Source organism: Erpetoichthys calabaricus, chromosome 10, assembly GCF_900747795.2.
Source record: "Erpetoichthys calabaricus chromosome 10, fErpCal1.3, whole genome shotgun sequence".
Classification (NCBI taxonomy): domain Eukaryota; kingdom Metazoa; phylum Chordata; class Cladistia; order Polypteriformes; family Polypteridae; genus Erpetoichthys; species Erpetoichthys calabaricus.
The window spans coordinates 100,956,765-100,979,682 of record NC_041403.2 but is presented as its reverse complement, the minus strand read 5'-3'; the positions used below and the strand labels follow the sequence as shown (position 1 = coordinate 100,979,682).

At 37.4% G+C, this 22,918-nt stretch overlaps 1 protein-coding gene across 1 annotated transcript in view; it reads right to left on the bottom strand.

Moving 5' to 3' along the window:
• LOC127529414 (uncharacterized) overlaps nucleotides 1–22,918 on the bottom strand; it is a 287,343-nt gene that overhangs the window by 42,275 nt on the left and 222,150 nt on the right. The gene's annotated exons all lie outside the window — the stretch shown is intronic.

The following is a 22,918-nucleotide window of genomic DNA, read 5'->3' as shown; positions in this document are numbered from 1 at the left end:
TCATTAACCCATTGCTCCATGGATGCAGGTTATACTCCAACCAAACAACAATGGTTTATACATTGCTGGACTTTATTTAGGAAAATGTCTGGACTGATGATACAAATGATTTTGTTTTTGTTGTTACATGGTGGCACAGAGATCAGGCCCGGTTCTTCACACTTCCAGGACACAGGGTTCAAATTTGTCATGTTCTAGGTTCCTAACAAAGATATGCAGCTTATATTGATTGGTCAGACCATAACAGCCTGGTGTCACAGACCATTGGACCATCTGGGGAATTTCCCAATCGTGACTCTGTATTTTAAAAATGGTCAGACAGATACCATTAAACTGTGCAAATACCACTGCTCTTTCAGATCAATTTCAAAATAAGAAAGCATTCAGTGGGCCTCATCCTACTGGATACAGGCCACTGTGAGGACATTCATGATACCTGGACATATTGTGTTGACACAGTATTCTCAATTATCTAAGCAATGTGCAGAACAAATTAAAAAGGCAAATAAAAGTTTAGGTTATATGGTAAAAACTGATGAAAAGAAATCAAGGAATGCCAGGCTTAGACTGTATAAGGCAAAGATGAGTTAAAATCTGGATTACTGTGGACAGTTCTGGTTATCACTCTGCGTAAAAGACATAGCAGCACTTGAAGCTGTGCAGAGGAGAGCAACCAGATGCATTCTAGGACATAAGGATATATTCTGACAGACTCAAAGAATTAAACCTGTTTAGTCTCAAGTAGAGAAGACGACATGGGGAGCTAATCCAGATCTTCAAAATTATCAAAAGTATTGATAAGGAAGATCCAGCTAAATTATTTCAATTAAATGGTGAATCACATACTCGAGAACACCAGTGGAATTTAAGACTGAGTTGGAGGGCTCAAAGAATTGTGGGGATCTGGAAAAAAATACCAAGTTGTGAAGCAGAAACCTTGACAATCTTTAAGACATATCTGGATGAGATATGGCAACAGCTCAGCTATTAGCTAAACAGAAACACTTGATGGACTGAATTGTCTTTTATTTGTCAAATTTCTTATGTTCTTATCTTCTCATACTTTTGTGGTAGAAAGTAGAAATAAAATGTTTTTTACATCAACCATTCTGTGATAATAGGTGAATGAGTTGTCTAATTAAGAAAGCAGTTTAACTAAAGCCTTTTTATAATCAGTTTTCAATTACTGAAAAGACAAAAAAAAATGATTCTGGTCAAATACAAGATAAACAAAAGAGAAGAAAAATGAAAACCCACTTCCTCTGTTTTCCTCTCAAAAGACAGTCAGCTAATACAATGAGAACTACATGGTGTTCACTACCTCTCCAACGTTCCTAGTCAGACTCCCCTTACTCCTATTTTCCACACAGCACAACACCGCGAAACTCCAAGAACAGCAGCCAGGCATAGTGGGGGAAATACAGTTAAGAGTGGGAGATTTGATCGTGCCTCACAGCTCCAGAGTGCTGGCCCAAATGCCTCTGTGGACTTGTCATGTTCTCTCTGGGTCTAAATAGGTTTCCCTTCAGGTACTCTTGACTTCTCTTCTGAAAGACATGAGATTGGGTACTTCTGAATCAACACTCTAAGGGTGATTATTGATGTGGTTCTGTGAAGTGTCAAAAATCGATAAGGAAAGTAAGTTCTGTAATTGGAGTTATCAATACTTTACATAAGATATGTTTTTCCTAGGGACTATTAAATTACTACGAGGATCAAACCCTTTTACTGAAATGCGAATGAAAAAAAAAAACGGGCCACTAAATAAAAGCTTAATTACAACAAATATCAACAATCATTGACACCCTTGTTCTGGACACATCTTATTCTCTAGCATTTCACAGTTTGCATTCTTTCTTCTTCATATAGCTATTTTCTGCTGAAAGTTTGAGATCAAGAATCGTTGCCTGCATTTCAATAGGATAAGGATTGGATGTTGTTTTGTGCTACATAAAATGGATGTACTTGTATCATTGCAGTTCAAAGCCACTGAATTTGTCCTGCTGGGTACAAAAGGTTATAGATGTCAGTTTACTGCATTCAAAAGGATCTGGGTGTCTTGCTGCAGTTCAAAGCCTGTAGATTTCCAGATACATTTCAACTAGAACTTGGTGGCCTCAATGCAGCTTTAAACAGCTGTGCCCAGCATGTCACCTACCTACAGTTCAAAGGTTAGGGATGTTGCCCTACTGCATTTTAAAGGCTACAGATGTTGTCCTTCTGCAGTACATAGGTTTTAGATGTTGTTTCACAGCATTTTAAATGTTGTACACGTATAGCTTTAACAAGACCAAAATTCCACTTGCTGTAGCTTAAAGGTTACAATCTGTATTATGTGGCAGTCGACAGGGCATTCAGTAGATGTTCTGTTGTAGTTCTGTTGAGCGAACATGTTGGTATGCCAGAAAAGTATGACAGTATAAGGTCTAAACAAGGCTAGACTTTTAGTGTCACCCATCTCGGTGAAAGATATATTTTGATTGCCATAAATTGAATACAGTGCCTATAAAGATATTTCACAGATTGAAAACAGATCTCTGCTACTGTAAATGGTTTAAATTAATTACAAATATTAAACACAAAATAATTGATCATATAAGTATTCCCTCCCTTCAAGTCAGTATTTAGCAGATGTACCTTTGGCAATCATGACAGCCTTGATTCGATAAGCACAGGTCTCTTTCTATCAGCTTTGCACATCTGGTCATTGTAAAATTTCTCTATTCCTCTTTTCAAAACTGTTTAAGCTCTGTCAGATTGCATGCCAATTGTGAGTGAACAGCCTTTTACAATTCCAGCCACAAGTTCTCAGTTGGACTGAGTTCTGGACTCTGACTTGGCCACTCCAGGACATTGACATTATTGTTTTTAAGCCGTACATCTATAGCATTGTCTTATTTGACAACAATTGTTTTTTCCCAAGGTGCAGGTTTCTTCCAGACTGCATCCATTTTCCCTTCAGGGTTTCCCCATATTTTGCTGCATTCATTTTACCCTCTACCCCTATAAGCCTTCCAGAGCCAGCTGCAGAGAAGTACTGCCACAGCCTGACACTACCACCACTGTTCTTTATAGCGGAAATAGTGTTGTTTTGATAATTAGAATATTAGAAAAATTTAGACAAGAACAGGTCATTCAGCCCAAAAAAAGCTTGCCAGCCCTATTTACTTAACTCCTACAAAATAATATCAAGTCTAGTTTTGAAGATCCCTAAAGTCCTACTGTTTATCACACTACTTTATAACTTCTTCCATGTGTTTATGGTTCTCTGTGCGGAGATCTGTTCTTCTCTGTGTGAAGAGTAATGTGCAATATTTAGCTGATATTATTAGTCTGATGGACAAAAATGTCTTTTCTTTATGTTCATTTTTAACAGTGACTTTCTTTTTGTTAGTGCTGTAGCTTGTAACTCCTTCAGAGTTCTCATAGGGTAATTAGTGGCCTCATTTTCAAGTCTTCTTCTTGCATGATCACTCAGTTTTTGTGGATGGCCAGCTCTTAGGATATTTACAGATGTGCCATGATTTATTTATCTGGACTCCAAGAGATATTCAGTGACTTGGATATTTTCTTGTGTGCATTCCTTCACAATCACCTTTCATGGAATTGCTTGGAGTGTTCTTTTGTCTTCATTTTGTAGGTTAGGTCACAATACTAGCCTACCACAAGTTGAACCTTCCAAATATAGTGTCATTTAGCATACAATAAAATGATTTCTAAATCCAAGTGTCTGCACCAGTGATCATTTATGTGTGTCACACTGAAGGGGGTGAATAGTTATGCGAACAATTATTTTATGTTTTGTATTTTGTGATGAATTATTTTGTATTTTATAGCTGCCCTACAACCCTGCCCTAGATAAGTGGGTTAAGAAAATAGATCGATGGATGAATATTTGAAATTAATTTAGACCACTTTGCAGAGATTTGTCCTCACCTTGACATTAAGGAGTATTTTTCTATGATCAGTGTATAAAAAGCTAAATGCAATCCACTGTGATCTAATGTTGTGTAACAATAAAATGTGAAAAAGTCAAAGAGGATGAATACTGAATATAGACATTGTATGAAAAGAAAGAAAGAAAGAAAGAAAGAAAGAAAGAAAGAAAGAAAGAAAGAAAGAAAGAAAGAAAGAAAGAAAGAAAGAAGTAATGTGTGTAAGGTTGTACTAATCAGGTGCTGGTAGTTGATATCTTTACTTTGCTTACATAGCAATTACAGCACATCATCCTGCATTCACTATTTTGATTTCCCCAAATTAAAACTGGAATGAAAAAATCCTGACATTTCTAAAGCTTCATGGCCATTCACAACAGCACACAACTCTTCAGGCCAATCATGTTTCATCAGTGTTCTCCACATGGCCATACTATAGCTTTCCATCCATGGTTGTGGTCACCATTACAAGTACTTTAAGGTAGTGTTGGGGATACTGATTTATTTTGAAGCTTTTTCACTCCAGGATCATGGTTTCTTATAACATACTGTTCATTTTTTGGTTTCTTTCCACATTACAAAGGCATACAGGATAGGTTGATATGTGAATCTAAATTAAAGGTGCATGCGCATGTACTGTAAATGTGGTTTATGACTGACTGCCATTCTGTTAGGGATTGGTTCCTGACTTTTGTTGGTATCAGCATAGACCTATCAGAAACCTTAATCTGAACAAGCAAATTTACAGAATAAATGAATAGAAGGGATTGATGATTTGCTACTCTTCCTTCCACAGTGAATCCAGTAAGGCAATGCAGCTTCAAGCATTATGAATAAACCTTCCCCTTACTATTCTGCCTAGTGTCTTGTCATATTATGTTCCCTTAAAAAAAGGTAAAACACACAAATACACACATAGGTTACAGTACTGATATTTGCTATTTCAGCTCAAAGACTTCAAAGAAAGAACAGATTGCTTCTTAAAGATGGCGTGAGGGGGTCAATTGGCTTCTTTTAAAATTTCTAAATCAGAATTTTGTGTGCACGGTTTATTGAGACCTAAAGTTTCTCGTTTGAAATCAATTCAATTGGATCAGGAAATCCCAGTACCAAGTTCATTCTAGAGGCAGTATGTCACCTATCGATAGTCAAGGTTACTCCAATTTAGAGAGAAAGAAAGGCTATAGAGTCCTGTAAGGTCAGACTACCAAAATCAGATTTAAATGAAAAGAACATGTACATTTTGCAGATTCTAGTTTAGTCTACTATCAAGAATTTTAATATATAAAATAAATAAGTATAATTAGTTTTTAATGTAAACAGTCAGTTCCTTGTCACAGCATAATCACAATGTCATGCTTGAGTGTCATCCATCAGAAAACCCTGTGTTCTAAAACTATAACTTCTTTCTTAACTTATTTGTATCATTTTTGTAGAAGGCAGAAGAATCAAGTGGCACATGTAATGCTTATAAAATAAATCGTTTTAAGCTTTTCCATAGACCTGATGGATTCAGTAAAGAAAAGGAGATTACATTCATTATGGTTCCTAGTGAATCTTGGGTACAGTAACTAGCACTGCTGCTCCAAAGCTCCTGAGGCCTGCACTTACACCCCTGCACACTTACTGTGTTTCGTGGAGTTTGTACATTCTCCTCATGTCTGTTACTGTTTTGTCTGGTGTATTCTCACATCTTAAGAAAACACATAGAAAGATGTTTAGTAAGCCTAGATTAAACAGGTACTGTATGTGTGAGTGTGCTCTGTAATGAACTGGCATTCCAATTTAAATTTGCAAGACTCATCTCTCAGTATCAATTTGCTGGATTTTTATTTAGTTAGATCATGTTGCCATTGCTGGAAACATACCTGGAATATTGTTTCTGGAATATTTTTGAGTTCCTTTTTCGCGTTATGATGACTATCTGAAATGTCTGAAAATCTTTGTCCTTTCATGGCAGTTTTTATTTTTAGGAAATAAAAAGTCAGAAATCACAAGGGGCTAAGTCAGGTGTATAGGGTGGATAATCCAATTTTGTAATTGACTTCTTAGCCAGAAAGTCATGAAGATTTAGTGGATCATAGTTTGGGGCATCATCATGATGGATGATCCTCTTCTGAGATCATTGCTCACATCATCTTGCCCCATCTTGAGCCCCTTATGCAACTCAATGACTGTTGACATTTTCATAGCATGTTCACCATACGCCACTTTCAACAGCTTCAATGTTTCATTAGCACTTTTACCGATATTCACATCAAGAATTTGATGTTAATCTGCTGCACTAAATTTCTACTTCTTGTTTTTACATCAAAACTCAAAGACAGACTTGTTTTGCTCAACAAATAATACTACTTGTCTGGGATTTCCATATTCACTAGTTGAAACATGCTCAGACACACATAGGCATGAGAGTCTACCCACATTGCCACACAGGTGATACTACATAGCCTTTCTGGGAATTAAATTGTCACATCTTTTCAGTAAGGTTGACATTGTGATTCTTCCTGCCAGACCTGGGCTGAAACCCTTGAACAGACCTCAATCCTTTGCAGCCTTGTCCCAAACTGGCTTTCAGCCTGCACTGCCCCAAAAATTGGACTAAGGTCTTTAAATTTCCAGAATATCCAAATGTTTACCAAAAGGAGGAAAGGAAAAGTGAAACACCTTTAGTCTCATTATAAACAAAATAAAGTCCCTTTAGTATTTAAAGATTATTTACTAAATTATTTTAAAAATGGTAGCACAGAAAAAGGCAAGACAGGATAAAAGTGAAAAAATGGGTTTTGCCTAAAAGGCAAAACATAAAGAAAACAATTTTAAGAATCAACCAGAAAAAAAGTGCCTAGGAAAATAGCTGGGGTATGGACTAGGAAATCTAAGAAACAAAGTAGGAAGAAAATCAGGAAACTCCATACTGAAACTGGAATGTGAACAGCATCTTCTCCTTTTACACAGCTTGGACAGACCCCCAGCTGCATTTTCAGGTTGGACCACCTTGTTAGGTTAGACCAAAATAGAATAGAGTAAAAAATAAATAGAACCAATGTATAAATACCATCCATCCATTTTTCTAACCTGCATATCCAGGGCAGGATTGTAGAGCAGCTGGAGCCTATAATATAATTAAAATTTCAAAATTAATAAACACAATGAATTGACTTAATATACATAATAATATTTAAAAAACAACAAAAAAGAAATAAACAGAGAACATTCTTGAGCAAAGGAAGAAACCCTGGTTGAAACATAACATGGGAAAGACACATCTAGTGTGGAGTGCCTATGCAGGTTGGATCCTACCTTGTGTCAGATGCTGACTGGATGGACCCCTGCTAAGACACCACATAATAAATAGGACAGATGGATGGAATTTTTAGAGAATAAATGTCAATTGATCCATTACTGAACCCAGTTCATGATCTTATATGCCGGAGCTTACCCTTCTTTAATCATTAAATATAATGTAAGCCATTTTTCTTTTTATTTTTAATCAAACTCAAGACTTAAGTTAATGCATCTAATTCACAATATTTTCATATGCATATGGATGTTTACTTTGTTAAAAATCTACTGTTATGTATTACCAGTTAAATGTTTATCCTGTGTTTTATTTGAGTGACTTCTTTCTGAAAGCACTTATAAGATAAAATATTAAATATAGATTTATTGATTAAGGATATGCCCTGATCTTTGACTTTTCCACTGCTTAGTGATGGACTACAGAGTGTCTCTGTGCCTTACAATGATGTAGCTTTAATTGTTGTGTAATTTTGAAAGGGGATAAACAATGCACTATCAGAGCAGAAGTCCTTTCACATCACAATATTTTCTGCAACTAATTTATGTGGTTAGAGAAGGCTGGCCGCAAAATGCCACACAAACAATAAGCATGCTCACTGCAATGATTTTGCTTTCTTTCACCAGCATATAAATGATCTGCTTGCTTCCTATAACATCAATTCAGTCAACCTAGGCAATCCTAGCTAGTCTAGTGCCTGATATTATTTGATTCTTTACACATATAATGCAATGCTGGAGGCCTTTCTGCAGGCAAAGAGGCTGAGAGGAGCGTGAGAGAAAACATTAAAATTCAGCCTCAGACTCGAGTAATGACAAACAGGATAACGGAAAATAAATAAAACAAAGGTTGCTGAAAGAGTTTTTTTTTTTCATAAATTCTTTAAACACAACCCGTGTTCATAAGTTTAATTTCAAAGGCTTTCTCTTGATTTTATATGACACTTACTGTACCAGCACTGAGAAATCCTGCTTCTATATACTATGAAATATTAACTGAACGCTTAGCAACAAACTCCGGGAGAAGAACTGTTAAACTGTTACATGCTGAGCTGTAGTGCAAGGTATCATTTTCAAGGAGTGAACATTATAATCTTGGAAAGCCTGGGAGGAGAGTCTGCCATCCTTTTGTGCCTCTTGCACTCCAATTACTTTCTAATTCACATAAAGCATCAGAATGTTTATTCACTGTTTGTTAATGCTTGCATTAAAACAGATTTACAAGGTGGGAAAGCTCAACTCCTCCCAGTGTTCATATTTAAGCTAAAATCTAAAATCATAGCTAGTTAACTAAATGATATATTTTGTAATATATTTCCCTATGTAGTGTAGCATTTGAAATGATTACCGACAAGAGAAAGAAAACAGCTAAAGACACATAACTGATTTCAGTTGACCTGTCTGAGGATGCTGGCTTATCAGTGTTGGTTCTTTCACAAAATCCTCCTTATTACCTCCTGAGCACATCTGCGTGGAAGCTGACTAATCTAAGTAAAAGTGAACTGCCTGTGATGGGATTAATTCTTTCATGATTTCCTGACTTTTGCAGCATTTTCTCTTTTATTTCTCCTTTAACACTAGAATTACCAAAGCCTACGAAAATACTTGTTAATCCGGCCCACCTTAAAACCCTTCGCACCTCCCTGTCACCGTCTTTTGTTCTGTAAATGTGCCAATAAAGACAAGCAGCAAGCAGCCTGCTATTCCATTCCCCCACCGCCGCAGAACGTGCACAAAGTTCTCCCAGCTCATGCCTTAATTATCTGGGAGTGAAGTGCTGGAGTTTTAGAGTGGAAATAATAGATCGTTATTTGGAACACATGCATTTCATGTGTGTTCCGTTTCTACAATAATCTGTGTAAACACATTGTTAAAACAGAAATGATTTTCATATTTTACTAATAAATGACAAAATGTAGGCATAAACTATATAATGTGTGAAGCCTGAAGTCCAAAGATCAAATAAGCATTTTCACAAAAGGTTCAAGGGCGACACAACAGCTTCCGTGGTGTAGTGCTAGGAATTTCTAACTTATAATCAAGAGTCCCTGGCTCGATCCTGACTGCCTCCTATGTTTACCATTCAGTAGTGAGCTGCTCTTATATTGTTAATAGTACACAGTAAACACATACATTTGGTTTGTGTCTGCAACAGCCAGTGTACATTTAAAGTACTTGTGCTGGATTTTTTTTTTATTCAGTTTTATTGAGTGTTCCTGCTCACGCTAGGGAAGTGGCGGTCTTGGAACAGAAGCTTGTCTATTCTGCATCCTCTTTTTCTTTTTCCATCGCCTTTTCTTGTAAGAAGCGACGACGAAGTTCCTCTGCAAGGTGAGCAAAGAACACTCATGTTTTCTCAGTGGACCCCGTGCATGCCTTGTACAGTACATGTGCATTGATCGACACAAAGTCAAGCGTGTTATAGCACAATCAACCAGCCACCTGCGTGCTCCTGCTCGCACTGAATAAGCTCACGCCTTCTGGTGCATGATGTCAACGCAGCACCAGAGAAAAAAGAAAGACAAATATATGGGGCATTTTGAAGAAATCATTTTATGACCTGAATAGTACCGATCAGAAAACATCATCGCACTACTGCAGTATTATTTAAAAACGAACAGCATCAGATCGGGTGTAAATTTATGGTACTAGTAAAACTTTTTTTCAGTTTTATTCTCTCAGTCACATTCACGCTCTCCCTCCACTGATCTGACCCTAACTTACAGCACCAGCATAAATTCACAGACTGTGCCAAACACTTTGGAGGTAATCCTGATACATTGCAGCCCTGAGTTTATAGGGGTATTGATACAAAGCTACAGAATATTCCAGTCACTAAAATCTCCCGTCTGTATTTTTTCTCCTGCCTTTTCATCTGCCTACAATTTAGCTCTGGTTTTAAAGCAAGTGGTGTTCCAATTTCATCTGCTCCTATTTCTCAACCTCTGTATAATCTGTCGCTCACACTATCCTCTAGTTAGAAACCAGTGTTAGCTTTACACACAAACCTCAATAAACCTCCTGAGCCATAATATAAAGGTTTCGGGGTGGTCACTCAGCAGTAATGCTGTGGCGGTTCTACCTCTTGGGGACCCAACCATCAAACAAAAGGAACATAATCAGAAAACATCAATATGCAATGCATGAATTCAAAATAATGTATAAACATAACCATATTAACAAAAATTACATAATAGTGAAGACACATTAAAAATAATTCAAAAACAAATGAAATAAGACTAAAAAAGAAACATAAGCCAGAAAACAAACCCTTGCTGAAACACAGCGTTTTAATTTCCTTGTTGCAACTTCTCTTTGATTCCCTCAATCTCTGTCAAATCATTACAATAAAACTTGCGTTTTAGTGAAAAACATTTGCGAGAAATGGATGACAATTGCTAATCTGCTGGAGTCCACATATCATCTGGATGTTCTCAGAAAAGGAAAGTCTACAATACAAGAATGACCTGACACAGTAGAATGAAAGCCATTGGATTAAATATCAAGTTCTTTTATTAGGAAGTACTGATTTCTGATTATGAAATTAATTTGGAATCTGCTCCAACCTCAGCCCTTCAGGACTGAACTTGAAAAGCCTTGTTCTAAGGCAGAGGTTCTCAAAATATGGTACGTGTACCCCAGGGGTATGTAAAAACTCTCTAGGAGGCATGTAAAATATGTTTATCTAAATCTATAATCTAAATTTTATCCCAGATTTTACAATACAACATCAGCACAGTCTGTTCAGCATTGTAAATATTTCAATCAGGAGAACACTTGGCAGACTAGTCATGTTAAATATTCTCTAACACTAACCTGCCTAGTTTATGTAAAAAATAATAGCTTGTAAAACAGTATAGATGGGTGGTTAAAGGCGGCTAAGATCAATCTTCTAGTTGTACTTCCAGTGGTTCGTGTGGGACTTAGGAGAACGTCCCATTACCTTGTGTCAACATTTCATAGCAACAAAGATCACCAAACCAACGACCTAATGAAAAACAACCTGTGGTTAAGAGGCATAAATATGATAAGAAATATATCAAGTTGAGCTTCACTTGTATCAGTACCAACGATTTCTCTCAGCCAAAGTGTGTGGTGAGCAGCATAGTGCTTTCTAATAATAGAATGAAATCATTGCTACTAAGGAGATGCCTAAAAACAAAACATTCAGAACTCTGAACAAATATGTTTGTTGGTTCCTTATGGAATTCTAGCATATTGATGGAACATGATGGATCCCATTTAAACCCATGTTGACTGCTCTCTTTTTTTTTAGTAAGTTCTTCAATTAATTCACCTGTAATGCATATTAACACAGTTATTTGGGCTGACCTGACAACCTTTTTATGCAATGGGGAAACATTTATTGCTTACAATGTTAAGTAATTTCTCCAGTATGGAATAATTTCCAAAAAAAAAAAAAATAATACATGTTAAGGATTTATACATTAAATCATTAGTTTCTTTGAGCACTTATGAGTAATTGTTATCTGGTCCCCGTGATTAGTTTGATTTAAGGCTTTGTATTCTTAGTGGCACTTTCTCTTTCTCTCTTTCTCTTTCACTGTAATCTTCAGCTCATTAGTATTTCACCAATATTCCCTGAAGTTACTAGGTGTTTTTCAACTTCTTCACACCTCTGAAATATATGACCTGAGAGCACTTGTCATTCCCTTTTTCATATATTCCCCAACCCCTTACTGTTACTAATAAACTTTATCTTCTTTTTATCTTCTCTTATAGTGGTAAAATATCTTATACTTTTTTCGGTGAACTTTTTAAACTTTCAGTAATATTCGTCTCTAACAGTCCTTTAGCATTTCTACAGTTTTCGATGTAGGATGTGGTAAATGGTCTCTATTTTATTCTTACTTTTTTGCCTTTATTTTAAGACTGATCTTTTGCTCAACAAGCTGCTGCCAACCATTGTGGGCCATAATGAGGAATACTTTTACTTTTTGAAGGGATGGCCAGCTTCCAAGTGTTTGCCAGGAGCAAGGGCACTACTGAAGTAACATAGAGAATAGCAAATAGCCTCATAATAGACCTCCACAAGAAAAGAAAAGACTTGAAACTAATGGGTTTCAGACAATGCTACTGCCTTCTTACTCTGACCTTCAAATTCAGAGGTCAGGAAACTCTGACCTGTCAAACATTTTAGACCAGTTTGCCTTAAATGGTTATCTGAGAACAAGCATTTCATGAAAGTTGTATAACAACACATGTTAACGTCACCCCGTTGCATTGAGGCTTGCCCTCCCAAACACATATAACCCTTATAAAAATAATTTTCTGTCCATGTTTAGGAGGATAACAAACTAGTGTTTTTATTCTAATTGAAAAAAACATCTTTGGTGGAATGCACCATTATACTTAAAATGCCTATTTTTATACCATTCATTTTTTACATTGCTTAGTTCCAACATTATGAATGTTGATGTTTCCTGCAAGCCCAGTGAGTCAACTGCAGTGTGTTATTAGTTTGGGATGATCATGTGCTGATCTGGCCTTTGTATGTATTTTGGTAAAAAGACTAACTTTCAGGTGTAGCGCTGTTGTACTGTGTCCCACAGCTGTGGAAAAGCAGAGGATTAAGACTCAGACTAAGTGCACTTGCAGTATGCTACTTGGAGTTGGAGAAGGGGAACAAAGTTGAGTATGAACTTGGACCACCTCATGAACAGGTTTAAGGGCACAGTGGGTAATAGTACAAAATCAGTTCCGGAGGCATCAGATAGACTGTTACGGATGTGAAAAAGCACTAATATACCATAACAAAATATAGATATTGGACTAAATCAAATACATTAAGACAATGATATAGACAAAGACAAGCAATACATTGAAATATTTATATCTATACATATTAATAAAAGGCAAAGCCCTCACTGACTCACTGACTGACTGACTGACTGACTGACTCACTCATCACTAATTCTCGAACTTCCCGTGTAGGTAGAAGGCTGAAATTTGGCAGGCTCATTCCTTACAGCTTACTTACAAAAGTTAGGCAGGTTTCATTTCGAAATTCTACGCGTAATGGTCATAACTGGAACATATTTTTTGTCCATATACTGTAATGGAGGAGGCGGAGTCACGTATCGCGTCATCACGCCTCCTACGTAATCACGTGACCTAAAAACAAGGAAGAGATTTACAGCACGAGTCAAACACGGGAACGAAGGTAAATGACGTTAATTTTTGACTGTCTTTTAATACTGTGTAAGCATACATATTAACACATGTGCAATTAAACGTGTGCATTTACGGGGTGATTTCTCAGGCTTAAAAGCTCGCCTTTTATCAAACGCGGGAACAAAGGTAACTGACGTTGTTCACTGTCTTTTAATACTGTGTAAGCATACATATTAACACGTGCAATTAAACGTGTGCATTTACGGGGTGATTTCTCAGGCTTAAAAGCTCGCCTTTTATCAAACGCGGGAACAAAGGTAAATCACGTTCTTCACTGTCTTTTAATACTGTGTAACCATACATATTAACACATGTGCAATTAAACGTGTGCATTTACGGGGTGATTTCTCAGGCTTAAAAGCTCGCCTTTTACTAAAAAGGTAAATGCAAAACTATTTTCAATCATTCTATGATCTGCTTCTCACAACTGAAGGCACCGTGGCTGATGTTACGTCACTTGCTGTCCGACCATAAGCGTTACCTGCTAGGTAACCGGACACTCACTTCACTCCCTTTCGGGAATCGAACCTCTGAGGTTTTCTTTTGTTCTTAATTAAAATTTAAAAGCAATACTTCACCGCTGCTAAGCCCCTCTAGCGCTGACGTCCGAGGTTCGATTACCGTAAGCAAGTGCAGTGAGTGTGTAATTACATTCACGGCATTCGTAGTCAGATTCACAATCTGATTGTATGGGTGGTTACTTCCAGGTAACGTTTACACTTGGCCACCAAGTCAGGTCGAAGTGATCACTCGAGTAAAGGCAGCTTCACAAAAAAACTGATCCTTAACAAACTGTTATTAGTATATTTTCCCTCAATTTAAAAACGTTTTATTTTCTTCTTAATAAAAATTTAAAAGCGGTACTTCGCCGGTGCGAAGCGCGTGGATTTGACCGACTGACACATACAGACATATTCATGAGTGCAGGTACTTCGGAAAGAAAGCACCGTGTAAACCTAAAGTTTAAATTAACTTCATAGACCTACAAAAGGTTGCCATTCATTTGAGGCAAGATTGCTTTTCTTCTGTACAACTATACGTTGCATTCTCAAAAGAGTGTGCTTGCACGGCTTCGGATATATATATATATATATATATATATGTATGTCTATATATAAATATGGAAGCTTATAAGTACTGCCTTACTTCTCTTTAAGAAAGGAAGATGTAATGATACTTGATTTAAACGATTCCATGTCTTCCTGGGTTTGCGTAGCTTATTGTCTAAAAAGGAGAAACCCTCATTTATAAAACTTTGCTGCAGATGACTTAGCTTATTGTCAATATCTTTACACGTTTTTTTAAGACTTATTGACTGAAACGGGCTTTCACGAAAAAAGTTAGGGCTTTGCTACAGGATACACCCTCCACAAGTTAAGCAAGTAAAAATAAAATATATATTTCTGTTTTATTTAAACCTTTTAAGTTCGTATGCATAGCCCCATTTGGCTGTTTAATTTTTTTTTTCTTTCTTCAGTAATATTTAATCTCCTTAAAGAAAAAGAACATATCCATTTTACTTTTTTTGTATCTCTGTAGTAATATTTTAGTGTAAAAGAATAATCAGTATTTAAACCTTTTATGTTACTTTATACATTTATTTTACACAATGTTGAAAAATTAATAAGAAAGCTACATATTTTGGCAGCTGCTGCTTTCATTTTCAATGAAATGAAAAAAGCTCTCCAAGAGAAAACGTCAATGAAGAAGAAACAGTTTGCACAATCTAAAAATCAGAAACCCTCATTTATAAAAGTTTGCTAAAGATGACTTAACTGAAAATAAATGAATAGTTCCTATGTGTATAATACATATTTATCTATTTTACTTATGCCTTTATTCCACCAACTTACAACATCTGAGATACAATTTGTTACATTACTTTTGTTTTTTGCAGCACAGGCAGGTGAAGTGACTTCCTCAGGGTCACACAGTGGTGTCAGTACCACGATTTGAACTGACAAGCTCCGGGTTTGCTGAAATATTACTGAAGAAAGAAAAAAAACGAAAACGGGCAAATGGGGCTATGCATACAAATGTCCATCCATCCATTATCCAACCTGCTATATCCTAAATACAGGAGCCACTAAGTAGATATGTATATATACAGTGTATATATATATATATGTGAATGTATGTATGTATATATGTATGTCTATATATATATATATATATATATGTAGATATGTAAATTTGTATATGTATATATATGTTTATGTGGATGTGTATATGTGTATATACGTATGTATATGTAGATATGTGTATATGTAGATATGTATACCGTATTTTTTGCACCATAAGACGCACCTGACCATTAGACGCACCTAGGTTTAGAGGAGGAAAACAAGAAAAAAAATATTCTGAACCAAATGGTGCACTAATATGTTTAATAAAATATAGCAGAATAATATTTCAACCATGTAAATTCAACAGCGGTATTAAGAAACATCACTGTCATTAACAAATAAGGAGAGACTTTAAGGTTCAAGCACTCTTCTAGTTTTATGGAATCCCCAAGAACTCCTCATCACTAGTGTCAGAATTTATTAAGCTCAGTTGCTCACAATCACTTTGCAGCATCACGTACCTATCATCACACAACATAACCTGTCCAAAGCAACCAGGGGACAAAGCACGTTTGGACCAATGCTCCCTGAAGTTATATCGCCAGTCTAGTCCCATCTATATTTGTAATGCCACAAAGCCCTTCATCTCGTGTTTTGTTGTGGGTTTCCAGTTTGAAAAATGAGAATGCGGTGCAAGCACAGCCCTCGATTAAAAAAATTGCTCTGCATACCTGTTTGTCTCGTCTGACAGTAGCTGAAAGGCAGCTTCAGGAAAGAACAGCCTGAAGTAGTCCAGCGGCTGGTAATCTATTGAGTCCAGAGTCCAACTCAGTGATAATGCGCAAAACATATGCGCTGAGTATTTTGTTTTCAGCACTCGCTTCGCTCCCTCATGAGATGTAGATGCTATCTTGCCTTTGTTTATATTTGTTTAGATTTCGCAACTCACGCGCACACGCAAGGATTAGATGCCGAGTCAATGAGTCTAACATTCCTCCAAGCACAGAGGGAATGCCTGTAACGTAACAGTGAGTTTTGTCGCCCTCTACCCCTGGATGTCGACTTTTGTCAGGTATTACACATCATGGTCTGTGATGCAATATTCGCTCCATAAGACGCACAGACATTTCCAACCTTCTTTTGGGGAAAAAAAAGTGCGTCTTATGGTGCGAAAAATACGGTATATATGTTTGTGTGTGTGTGTGTGTGTGTGTGTATATTATATATATATAAAAGACAGCAACACTCATAACAATGACAACACAATTACATTGACAATCATGTTACGTTATTTTTAAAATGTTTCCTTTTTTTTTTTTCAAAACCTCTTTAACACACTACTCCGCTGCGAAGCGCAGGTATTTTGATATATATATATATATAATCTGTATGTGTATATATATATGTGTGTGTGTGTGTGTGTGTGTGTGTGTGTGTGTGTGTGTGTGTGTATGTATGTGTATATATATATGTTGATATGTGTATATATATGTGGATGTGTATATGTATATATATATATATGTAGATATGTATATATATGTATATATATGTTTATGTGTGTGTGTGTGTGTATATTATTATATATATAAAAGACAGCAACACTCATAACAATGACAACACAATTACATTGACAATCATGTTACGTTATTTTTAAAATGTTTCCTTTTCTTTTTCATAACCTCTTTAACACACTACTTCTCCGCTGCGAAGCGCGGGTATTTTGCTATTTATCTATATATATAAAGGAGAGTTGGGATCCGAGAGACTGTGTTTGTGGAGGGATGGAGAGTTAAGGCGGGTGTTAGAGTCACGTGATCATCTCCCCTCCCATTCACCTCATTTCATTCACTTCATTTCGCTCCGACCTGAGCTCCGCAGCTGGCGCGGTCTTGCTGTTCTTGATTTGCTTTTCATATGGCCAAGTATACGTTGCATGCTCAAGAGTAAGCTCAGCGCACAACTTGGTCATATTACAACCGGAGGGGCGAACTGACAACATGGTATACAAAGAGATCCTTAACAAATAATTATTGGTATAATTTCCCTCAGTTTATTATTTAAAATTTTAAAGCAGTACTTCGCCGCTGCGAAGCACAGGTATTTTGCTATATATATATATATATGTGAATGTATGTATGTATATATGTATGTCTATATTTATATCTACATATATATATATATATATATATATATATATATATATATATATATATATATATATATATATAATATGTATATGTATATGTGGATGTGTGTATGTGTATATATATATATATATATATATATATATATGTATATGTGGATGTGTGTATGTATATATATGTATATGTAGATATGTGTATATGTAGATATGTATATATATGTATATATGTTTATGTATGAATGGAAGAGAAGGTCTGTGATACGGTTTGCATATTTGCAGTTGGAGATCCACAAAGGGAGAAAAAACGAATCACGTATCATAAAATAGTTTTATTCCTGAGCTTTCAACCCCTGTCAGGGGTCTTCATCAGAGGATAATGCTTAGACTTACAAGAATCAAAGGCAATATATAGCAACACATTCAGTGGGGGGTGGGTGGAGGTGACTAAGTCCGTATGATCAAAGGGGGGGGGGGGTGTATCATTAAATTAAAGTGCATATGTCCTTCTTAAGTTGGCATATGCTGGGTTTATGTCTAAGTGTCTGTTGATGGCATTTTCATCTGATAGCCAAGACTCGGCCAACTCTCTGGCGCTTTTTGTACTGGCCTTAAATTTTACTTTCACGTTGTCCCAGTTGAATGTGTGTCCTGTCGATTTAGTATGTGCATATATCAAAGATAGTGCGTCCTTTCTTCTGACGGCGTTGCGATGTTCCTGTACACGTGTTGAGATTTTTTTTTTTTTTTTTGACGTTTGTCCTATGTATACAGCTGAGCAAGAATTGCATGGAATACTATAAACTGCGTTTCGTGTTTCGGCTGTCGATTTCTTGTTTTTAGCATTAAACAGGACCGTGCGCAGATTGTTGGTGGGTTTATGTGCTATTTTGATGCCCCACTTGGTCAGGGTGCGTGCCGTGCCTTCTGACACATTATGGTGGTACGGGAGTGAATGCCAGGTGGGGTGGAGGTTCTGATTTACGTCGCTTGTATGCGGATTCCTTTGGCGCCTGCTGTGTAGACTCCGATTAATGAATGATTTTGAGTATCCGTTCGAGGTGAAAAGTTGAAACAGATAGCGTCTCTCATTAATTTTTGTTTCCTTGGTATTACAATGAGTGTGGACTCGTTTAAATAGGGTTTTCACGCAGCTCCGTTTATGAGATACCGGGTGATTGCTGGCGTAGTGTAGAATCTTGTCTGCGTGGCATTGTTTATGGTAAACACTTGTGGTCAGGGTGGCGTCACTATTTCTTTTGATGTAAATGTCCAGGAAATTGATGTGTCGATTATTTTCTTTTTCCATTGTGAACTGGATTGCAGGGAATATTGTGTTAATATGATTGAAGAATTCATTCAGCTGGTTCTTTCTTAATATGACGAATGTGTCGTCTACATAGCGTATCCAAATTTTGGGTGTAATCTGGGATAAAGCTATGTTTTCAAATCGTTGCATTACCAGTTCAGCTAGGAGTCCCGATAACGGTGATCCCATCGGCATGCCTTCTTTCTGTGTGTAATACTTGCCGTTGAAATGAAAGTGCGTTTTTTGGCAAAGTGATATTAGGTGCATTAAGTCTTTGATGGACAGTTTGGTTCTTGTCTCTATGGTGGGGTCACTATCCAGTTTCATTAATAATGTTTCTGTGGCCAGTTGGATCGGGATCATGGTGTATAGCGATATAACATCAAACGAGACCATGATCTCGTCCTCGGTGATGGATACGTCATTCAAGCGCTGTAATGCCGACTCAGCGCTGTTGACAGAATAATCGGAGTCGTCCGTTAAATGTTTAAGTAGTTGGAAAAGTCTTTTTGACAAGTTGTATGATGGTCCGCCTATTAGGCTAACCACTGGTCTGTATTTTAGTGGTGTTTTGTGTATTTTTGGGAGTCCATAAAATTCCGGGCAGTTAGCATCATTGGATTTCATTTTGTGAAAGTTCTGTACATCCAGGCGGTTACCATTTCGGAGTTTTGTCAGAGTATAGTTTATTTTATTCTGTGTGGTTTTTGTTGGGTCGTTATTTAGCTGTTGATAAGTATTAGTGTCTGAAAGCATTTCTTCTATAGCTGTGGTGTATTGTTCACTGTCTAGGATAACAGTTGCGCCTCCTTTGTCAGCTGGTGTAATAATAATGCTGTTGTCATTCCGTAAAGATCTTAAAGCTTTCTGTTCACTTGCCAGAATACGTGTGGTTGGTTGTCTTGTGTGTAGCTGGCTGGCGACGTTGCATCTTATTTCTTGTGCCTGTTCTGTTGGTATTTTTTCAGTTGCTAAGATATGTTCTAACGAACCGAGGAAGTTCATGTTAGATGCGTCCTTATAATTGAATTTTAATCCTCTGGAGAGAATATTGTGTTCTGTGGTGGAGAGCCGTCTTTTGGATAGGTTGTGTACTCCGGGTTGGGGGTTGTTCATATATTGATTTCCAGTGAGTTTACCCCATTTTTTGTTGAGTGTATTTCGTTTAGAAATACGGTTTTTGGAAGCGGTGTCCTGAATCCTTTTTGTCCATTCCTCCGTAACCGTTTGTCCACATGTTGTGATTAGTTTAGCGTGTTGCTCCATAATTACAGATCGGTAGAAGTTTCGTTGGCGGTGTGTTTCCGTGATAAGTTCATACAAAACTCGTTTAGTAAACTGTTGCATGATGGTTGACATTTTCGGGGTGTTCGTTGGTGGCTTGAATCGTAGGCATCTCGGAGTTACATCGTGCCTGATGCAACTGTGGAGGAAGAAGAGTTTTTCATAGCTGTGCGCTTCACGGATTGCCGAAGTTTCCCATCGTCTAATGCATTGGAGGGCTTCGTGCCCGAAGGTTGTACGAATGGAAGAGAAGGTCTGTGATACGGTTTGCATATTTGCAGTTGGAGATCCACAAAGGGAGAAAAAATGAATCACGTATCATAAAATAGTTTTATTCCTGAGCTTTCAACCCCTGTCAGGGGTCTTCATCAGAGGATAATGCTTAGACTTACAAGAATCAAAGGCAATATATAGCAACACATTCAGTGGGGGGTGGGTGGAGGTGACTAAGTCCGTATGATCAAAGGGTGAATGCCAGGTGGGGTGGAGGTTCTGATTTACGTCGCTTGTATGCTGATTCCTTTGGCGCCTGCTGTGTAGACTCCGATTAATGAATGATTTTGAGTATCCGTTCGAGGTGAAAAGTTGAAACAGATAGCGTCTCTCATTAATTTTTGTTTCCTTGGTATTACAATGAGTGTGGACTCGTTTAAATAGGGTTTTCACGCAGCTCCGTTTATGAGATACCGGGTGATTGCTGGCGCAGTGTAGAATCTTGGAACAGAAAGCTTTAAGATCTTTACGGAATGACAACAGCATTATTATTACACCAGCTGACAAAGGAGGCGCAACTGTTATCCTAGACAGTGAACAATACACCACAGCTATAGAAGAAATGCTTTCAGACACTAATACTTATCAACAGCTAAATAACGACCCAACAAAAACCACACAGAATAAAATAAACTATACTCTGACAAAACTCCGAAATGGTAACCGCCTGGATGTACAGAACTTTCACAAAATGAAATCCAATGATGCTAACTGCCCGGAATTTTATGGACTCCCAAAAATACACAAAACACCACTAAAATACAGACCAGTGGTTAGCCTAATAGGCGGACCATCATACAACTTGTCAAAAAGACTTTTCCAACTACTTAAACATTTAACGGACGACTCCGATTATTCTGTCAACAGCGCTGAGTCGGCATTACAGCGCTTGAATGACGTATCCATCACCGAGGACGAGATCATGGTCTCGTTTGATGTTATATCGCTATACACCATGATCCCGATCCAACTGGCCACAGAAACATTATTAATGAAACTGGATAGTGACCCCACCATAGAGACAAGAACCAAACTGTCCATCAAAGACTTAATGCACCTAATATCACTTTGCCAAAAAACACACTTTCATTTCAACGGCAAGTATTACACACAGAAAGAAGGCATGCCGATGGGATCACCGTTATCGGGACTCCTAGCTGAACTGGTAATGCAACGATTTGAAAACATAGCTTTATCCCAGATTACACCCAAAATTTGGATACGCTATGTAGACGACACATTCGTCATATTAAGAAAGAACCAGCTGAATGAATTCTTCAATCATATTAACACAATATTCCCTGCAATCCAGTTCACAATGGAAAAAGAAAATAATCGACACATCAATTTCCTGGACATTTACATCAAAAGAAATAGTGACGCCACCCTGACCACAAGTGTTTACCGTAAACAATGCCACGCAGACAAGATTCTACACTACGCCAGCAATCACCCGGTATCTCATAAACGGAGCTGCGTGAAAACCCTATTTAAACGAGTCCACACTCATTGTAATACCAAGGAAACAAAAATTAATGAGAGACGCTATCTGTTTCAACTTTTCACCTCGAACGGATACTCAAAATCATTCATTAATCGGAGTCTACACAGCAGGCGCCAAAGGAATCAGCATACAAGCGACGTAAATCAGAACCTCCACCCCACCTGGCATTCACTCCCGTACCACCATAATGTGTCAGAAGGCACGGCACGCACCCTGACCAAGTGGGGCATCAAAATAGCACATAAACCCACCAACAATCTGCGCACGGTCCTGTTTAATGCTAAAAACAAGAAATCGACAGCCGAAACACGAAACGCAGTTTATAGTATTCCATGCAATTCTTGCTCAACTGTATACATAGGACAAACGTCAAAAAAAATCTCAACACGTGTACAGGAACATCGCAACGCCGTCAGAAGAAAGGACGCACTATCTTTGATATATGCACATACTAAATCGACAGGACACACATTCAACTGGGACAACGTGAAAGTAAAATTTAAGGCCAGTACAAAAAGCGCCAGAGAGTTGGCCGAGTCTTGGCTATCAGATGAAAATGCCATCAACAGACACTTGGACATAAACCCAGCATATGCCAACTTAAGAAGGACATATGCACTTTAATTTAATGATACACCCCCCCCCCCTTTGATCATACGGACTTAGTCACCTCCACCCACCCCCCACTGAATGTGTTGCTATATATTGCCTTTGATTCTTGTAAGTCTAAGCATTATCCTCTGATGAAGACCCCTGACAGGGGTTGAAAGCTCAGGAATAAAACTATTTTATGATACGTGATTCGTTTTTTCTCCCTTTGTGGATCTCCAACTGCAAATATGTTTATGTATATATATGGTTACATAACCTCTTTAACACACTACTTCTCCGCTGCAAAGCGTGGGTGTTTTG